Source organism: Phocoena phocoena, chromosome 9 (genome assembly GCF_963924675.1).
Source record: "Phocoena phocoena chromosome 9, mPhoPho1.1, whole genome shotgun sequence".
In the NCBI taxonomy this organism is placed as follows: domain Eukaryota; kingdom Metazoa; phylum Chordata; class Mammalia; order Artiodactyla; family Phocoenidae; genus Phocoena; species Phocoena phocoena.
The window spans coordinates 35797203-35803202 of record NC_089227.1 but is presented as its reverse complement, the minus strand read 5'-3'; positions in this window follow the sequence as shown (position 1 = coordinate 35803202).

The following is a 6000-nucleotide window of genomic DNA, read 5'->3' as shown; positions in this document are numbered from 1 at the left end:
TAATACCTACTATTCACTGAGCACCTGCTGTGTGGCATACTCTTTACAAATATTATCTCATTGGAATAACTGTAGGCATTAAGTATTATCATCCCGGTGTTATAAATGAGCCAACTGATTTTAAGGAAGGTTTAGTAACTTTCCCAACATTTCTCACCTTAGTAATTGATGAGCTGAGATTTGACTGAATATGAAGCCTGTGGTCTTTCTTGCATGCCACCAAGTCTTGCTCTTACAGGGTGGCAAGAAATCTTGAAGCAGCATTAGAACTTCCTTCTTTCTTTAGTAGCTCTAAACAGTATGAAAATATTAATAAGAATGACTGAAGAGAATATGTCCTGGACTTGGAGGACACTGAAGAAACTGGAAATCAAATTCATGGACCTCAAGGACTTGCAGTATAAATTAGAATACAAAACACTAACAAGCAGCCTATCTGAAGGCAGTTACAAAAGGGTACTGCCTCAATGAACTCAGCATTTTCTCTTCTGGACTGGTTTAGGATGTTTGTTAAACACTGGCTTAACTTTTAAGAAACTTGAACCTGACCAATTTCTCTAAGTCACTATGCTTACAATTCAAATACACAGCCAGGGGACGGTTAGCAGTACTTTCTCAAATTCTTGTCTGACGCTTATTCAAGTGCAGATTCCAGAGCTGCTCTCCACATTTACTGACATCCAGGCCTCCTGCCTGTCATGCTGCCTTTCTAAGCAGCTCTTCACTAAAAAGCAAGAAGCAGCAAGTAAGAGAGTTATTTCCTCATCGCTGGATCCCACTTTTTGCCCTTAGAAAACAGCATCTCCCCGTTAAGTTCTCTTTTACTGAGAGTCCTAAACATTATGAAATCAGATGTTGATTATTTAAAGCCAGTAAAATGTATATTGTTTGGCACATAGTGACAATAACTAAGACTCCCATAGCAATTATCATGGGCCAGGTACGATTCTAAGTCCTTTACCTAGATATTATCACATTGAATCCTCACAAAAGTCTCATCTTGTTGATACTATTATCATCAAACCCATTACATACATGAGGAAACAGAGAGGTCCAAGGTCAAGGTCAAGCAGCTTGAAATTGATAATAGCCAAAATCGGAACCCACAGGCAATCTGGCTTCACAGTCTAAGCTCTTGAACATTACAATTCTTTTTCTTAAAAAATGATTTAAAGCAAAAGAGTAGAAAACAAACGCATATGTCCATTAATAGGGGACTGGGTAAAGAATTACATATTCCCCAAACAATGAAATACAGAGGGGAAAAGTATGAAGCAGCTACCACTTAAGTAAAAGTCAGATGCAGAATGTGTATCGTGTACTGCCTTTATGCGTAGAATAAATCTTCTTCAAATTCATTTTTGAAAGATCTTATGTACTGGGAATTTAGCCTTTGGTTGTTACAATTTTCTTTCCAGTTTATCATTTGATTTTTGATATGGTTATAGTATAATTTGCCATGAAAAGTTATTTTTACTTTATGTACTTGAGTTAATCTTTCCTTTTACAGCTTTTGGATTTTGAGTCATCACAAGAAAGACCTTCCTCACTTCAAGGATACAAAGAAATTCTCCCAATATTTTCTTGGTGCTTTTAAGGTTTGCTTTTTGGTTTTGTTTTTTTTTTTGCGGTACGAGGGCCTCTCACTGTTGTGGCCTCTCCCGCCGTGGAGCACAGGCTCCAGACACCCAGGCCCAGCGGGCATGGCTCACGGGCCCAGCCGCTCCGCGGCATGTGGGATCTTCCCCGACCGGGGCACGAACCCGTGTCCCCTGCATCGGCAGGTGGACTCTCAGCCACTGCGCCACCAGGGAAGCCCTAAGCTTTCTTTTTAAATATGGGACTTTTAATGTATTTTAAGTTTATCACGATACACAGGTGAGCTATGAACAAGCTATTTTTACAACACCCATTATTTTTTTTAATTAATTAATTTATTTATTTGTGGCTGCGTAGGATCTTCACTGCTGCGAGCGGGCTTTCTCTAGTTCTGGTGAACAGGGGCTACTCTTTCTTGTGGTGCGCGGGCTTCACATTGCGGTGGCTTCTCTTGTTGCGGAGCATGGGCTCTAGGCACGTGGGCTCAGTAGTTGTGGTGCACGGGCTCTAGAGCGCAGGCTCAGTAGTTGTGGCGCACGGGCTTAATTGCTCCTCGGCAATGTGGGATCTTCCCGGACCAGGGCTCGAACCCGTGTCCCCTGCATTGGCAGGCAGATTCTTAACCACTGCACCACCAGGGAAATCCCACAACACCCATTATTAAATTGCCTTCTTTGCCCCACTGGTGTGAGATGCCCTGTTTATCATAAGTTGAATTCTCTTATGTATTTTGTATTATTTGTGGATTTATTCTGTTCTTTTGGGGACAATGTTTTTGATTTACAGGGCAGCCAGAAGCCATTGCCTTTGTACTCAAATATTATTATTTCAGTCTTGGAGATAAATTTATGGCCTATTTAATGTACCATATTACTGCCAGCATCCCTCATGGTCCTGGGGAAGTTACAGAACTAACAAACAGTGGGTTTATAGTGATGGCTTCAGAAGCAAACAGATCTAGGGAAACACTGGCCCTGTTGATAAAGATATTGTGCCATTCCCCCGATGAGATTTTCTAATTCATATCATTCTGTCCACTCAACTCTACAGGTACCTTTGGACAATAGCAGCCACGAGGATTGGGATTAGATTCACATTGCCTGTGGCCCAGAAGAAAAAGAACCACCTCCATCCATTCGCATGTCCTTGGCATTGTGTGAAAGTGCAGGATCAAACGCAAACATTTCAAATTTCCAGACTCTTAATTTGGTGTGTGTGTCTGCTGTTGGCTTCCAGGATCTGCCCATATTCCCCCAAAACCACTACAAAATGGCAGCTTGACTCAAGAATATGGTGAGAATGCCACAGGGCCTACTTAACCTAAAATCACTTTTCATATCACAAAGCTCCTGCATGGGCCACTCTGTGACCCAAAGTCCCTTTAATCCCCTAGAAAGCCTGTTTGAATGGCATAGACTTTCTGACAGTTTTTGAACTTTACAGACTCCATATCATACCCCAAGTCTAAAGTTACCCACGAATAGTGGGACAAGGCAGTGGGAGAGCTGGGTCACAAGACCTGCATGTGATGGAGCCAATGTTCTTGGTTCAACCCCTGCCCTGTGTTAAGCTCCAATAACCCTGAATGAATGTGTGTGCCCTCTTTAGGCCTGAACAGCTGGGAGGAAGGGGGTCCGTCACAAATTGAGTAGGTGTAAAATGCTGTGGGAAGAAAAACAAACCAAGATGGCAAAAACAGGTGCCGAAGGGCATTTGTTCACAATTCCATCACAATTTCATTTCTTTGTATACGATAAGCAGCTAAGCTGCATTAAGGAAAATTTCATGCTTCTTTGACCCTTTGATGTCCTGAAGAGAGAAAGAAATAACACCTGTTGCTGAAAGATTTTACAAGAGAGTAGTAGGCTTTGTTCACCAGCAATCTCAAGTGCTTGACTATTCAGCACTGTGTATGAATTTAAAGATGTCTTTTTTTTTAATTTTTTTTTTTATCATCTTTATTGGGGTATAATTGCTTTACAATGGTGTGTTAGTTTCTGCTTCATAACAAAGTGAATCAGCTATACATATACATGTTCCCATATCTCTTCCCTCTTGCGTCTCCCTCCCTCCCTATCCCACCCCTCCAGGCGGTCACAAAGCACCTAGCCGATATCCCTGTGCCGTGCGGCTGCTTCCCACTAGCTATCTACCTTACGTTTGTTAGTGTGTACATGTCCATGACTCTCTCTCGCCCTCTCACAGCTCACCCTTCCCCCTCCCCATATCCTCAAGTCCGTTCTCCAGTAGGTCTGCATCTTTACTCCTGTCTTACCCCTAGGTTCTTCATGACATTTTTTTTTTCTTAGATTCCATATATGTGTTAGCATACGGTATTTGTCTTTCTCTTTCTGACTTACTTCACTCTGTATGACAGACTCTAGGTCCATCCACCTCATTGCAAATAGCTCAATTTCGTTTCTTTTTATGGCTGAGTAATATTCCATTGTATATATGTGCCACTAAAGACGTGTCTTTTAGATGTGTCTCTTGAAGCACTAGCTGAACAGTATAACTGTCCCTTTGTTATAATATTCCAATAGTCTGAGGATTATTTATTCTTAAGCCTGAACTTTTTATCAGAGAGACTTTAGAAAGTTTCAAGCTTACATCACAAGAGCACTGATTGGTCTGTCGTGGTCCAAAGCATCTCTCACAGGCCCCTGATGATTCATGAATTGTAAGTAGGAGACCCAAAGCGCAACACTTCTAGAGAACAGCCACACAGCTCTATTCCCAAAGAGCTTTGCCAGCACAGCCTGCAAGTAAACACTGGGTTGCAATATAGCCACTAGTGATTGGCTCTCTGGCTCCACTCACCCTTGCTGGGGGAGCTGCACATGCTTCAATTTTCCCTCAAATTGCTCTAGGAGGCATCTCATGTGTCCCTTGGCCTGGTCTTCCTGGCTACCCTCCAGCACTCAGCCTTTTCTTCCTTGCCCACTCAGCTGCTAATTAATGTCTGTAGAAGGTACCATCATGGCTGCAGAAGGTACCATCATGGCTGCAGAGGCCCTCATGGTCACATCTGTGTCCAGATTGCAAACCAATGAGCTCCACACTGAGAGGTTGCCTCTTGGTGCTGACACCCAAGTTCCTGACATTTCATGCCCTCAGGATCATGGGTTGATTAATTTTTGACCTGGTCTTTCATTATAGCCTTTACGTTCAGACTCAAAGTGGAAATAGGACTTGAGGGCCATCTAAATGAGTGATAGACATCCTACTTTTCCCTTGAACCCTTTACCCTTAGAAGAGGTTCTAAGAACTTTCTTCTGTCTCAGAAGGCTTCTCAGTCCTTCATGCCAAGGGAGCCCTGGCCAGCCTGTTCCCAGTCCTTTACGTAAGTCTGAGTCCCAGGACAAACTTATGTAGGCCTTCTGCTTTGAGATTAAAAGCAACACCGACATGAAACAACTTTGGAAATGTTATTTCTTCTTGAAACTGGCATTCTGAATATATAATCCTATGGGTGTAGAACAACAGTTTTATTTCCTTTCAAATCATTGGAGGGGAGCAAGAATCGGTAATTCAAAGGAAACGGTCTGCAACCATGACTGTCACTTCACAGAAATAGGCCCACTAATTGATATGCAGCATTAATGATGTGTACATTTCCCGTGTGCAGACCAGGTTTCTAGAAGATATTCTCTTTAAATATCAGATATTCACGTGGCCTCCCAGATCCATGAACCAGTCAACCTCATAGGCTCAGACCTCATGGGCCATGGGTTTTCTTGTCCTGGCCATTTGTCCCCACTGTGATTCATGATCCAGTCCTGTTTTCAAGCTTAACTTTCCACCCAGTGGCATTCACCTCACTACTCAGAAGCAAGATGGAATAGTGATTAAGAGCAACTTGGAATTCTTGGCTTAACCGAGTCTTAAATATATGACCTTGAACAGAGTACGTGCCTTGTCCCTGTAACTGAGTCTCTGCCGCTATACAGAATGGGGATAATAATAATAACAATAATAATACTTACCTCATGGAGATTTTTCAAGGATTACACAAGGCAAAATATGTAAAGCACTTCAAATGTCAAGCACTCACTAAATGTTAGTTAGGATTATTCCTCAGGAAAACGTAAGCCATAGCTATCGATAAAGAGCAGTCTTGTGAATCAACTCTGAAGGGCCACTCTGAAGTAGACAGTAAGAGGATATAATGTAAAAATAGCTAGTTATTTTTTTAATAGTTTGTGAACTGCTTCATGGTAAACTTATTTCCATGACAACTCAACAGAAATAAATGACTCCATAAGTTAAAGGCTGTATCATTGTACCCTTCACGCACCAGCGTGACAGGGTGGCTCTAAGTACCAGCTGCAGATGAAATGAAGGAGAACAGAATCACTCATTTCTTTACTGTTTATTATTTGATGCTGTTCTATCCACATA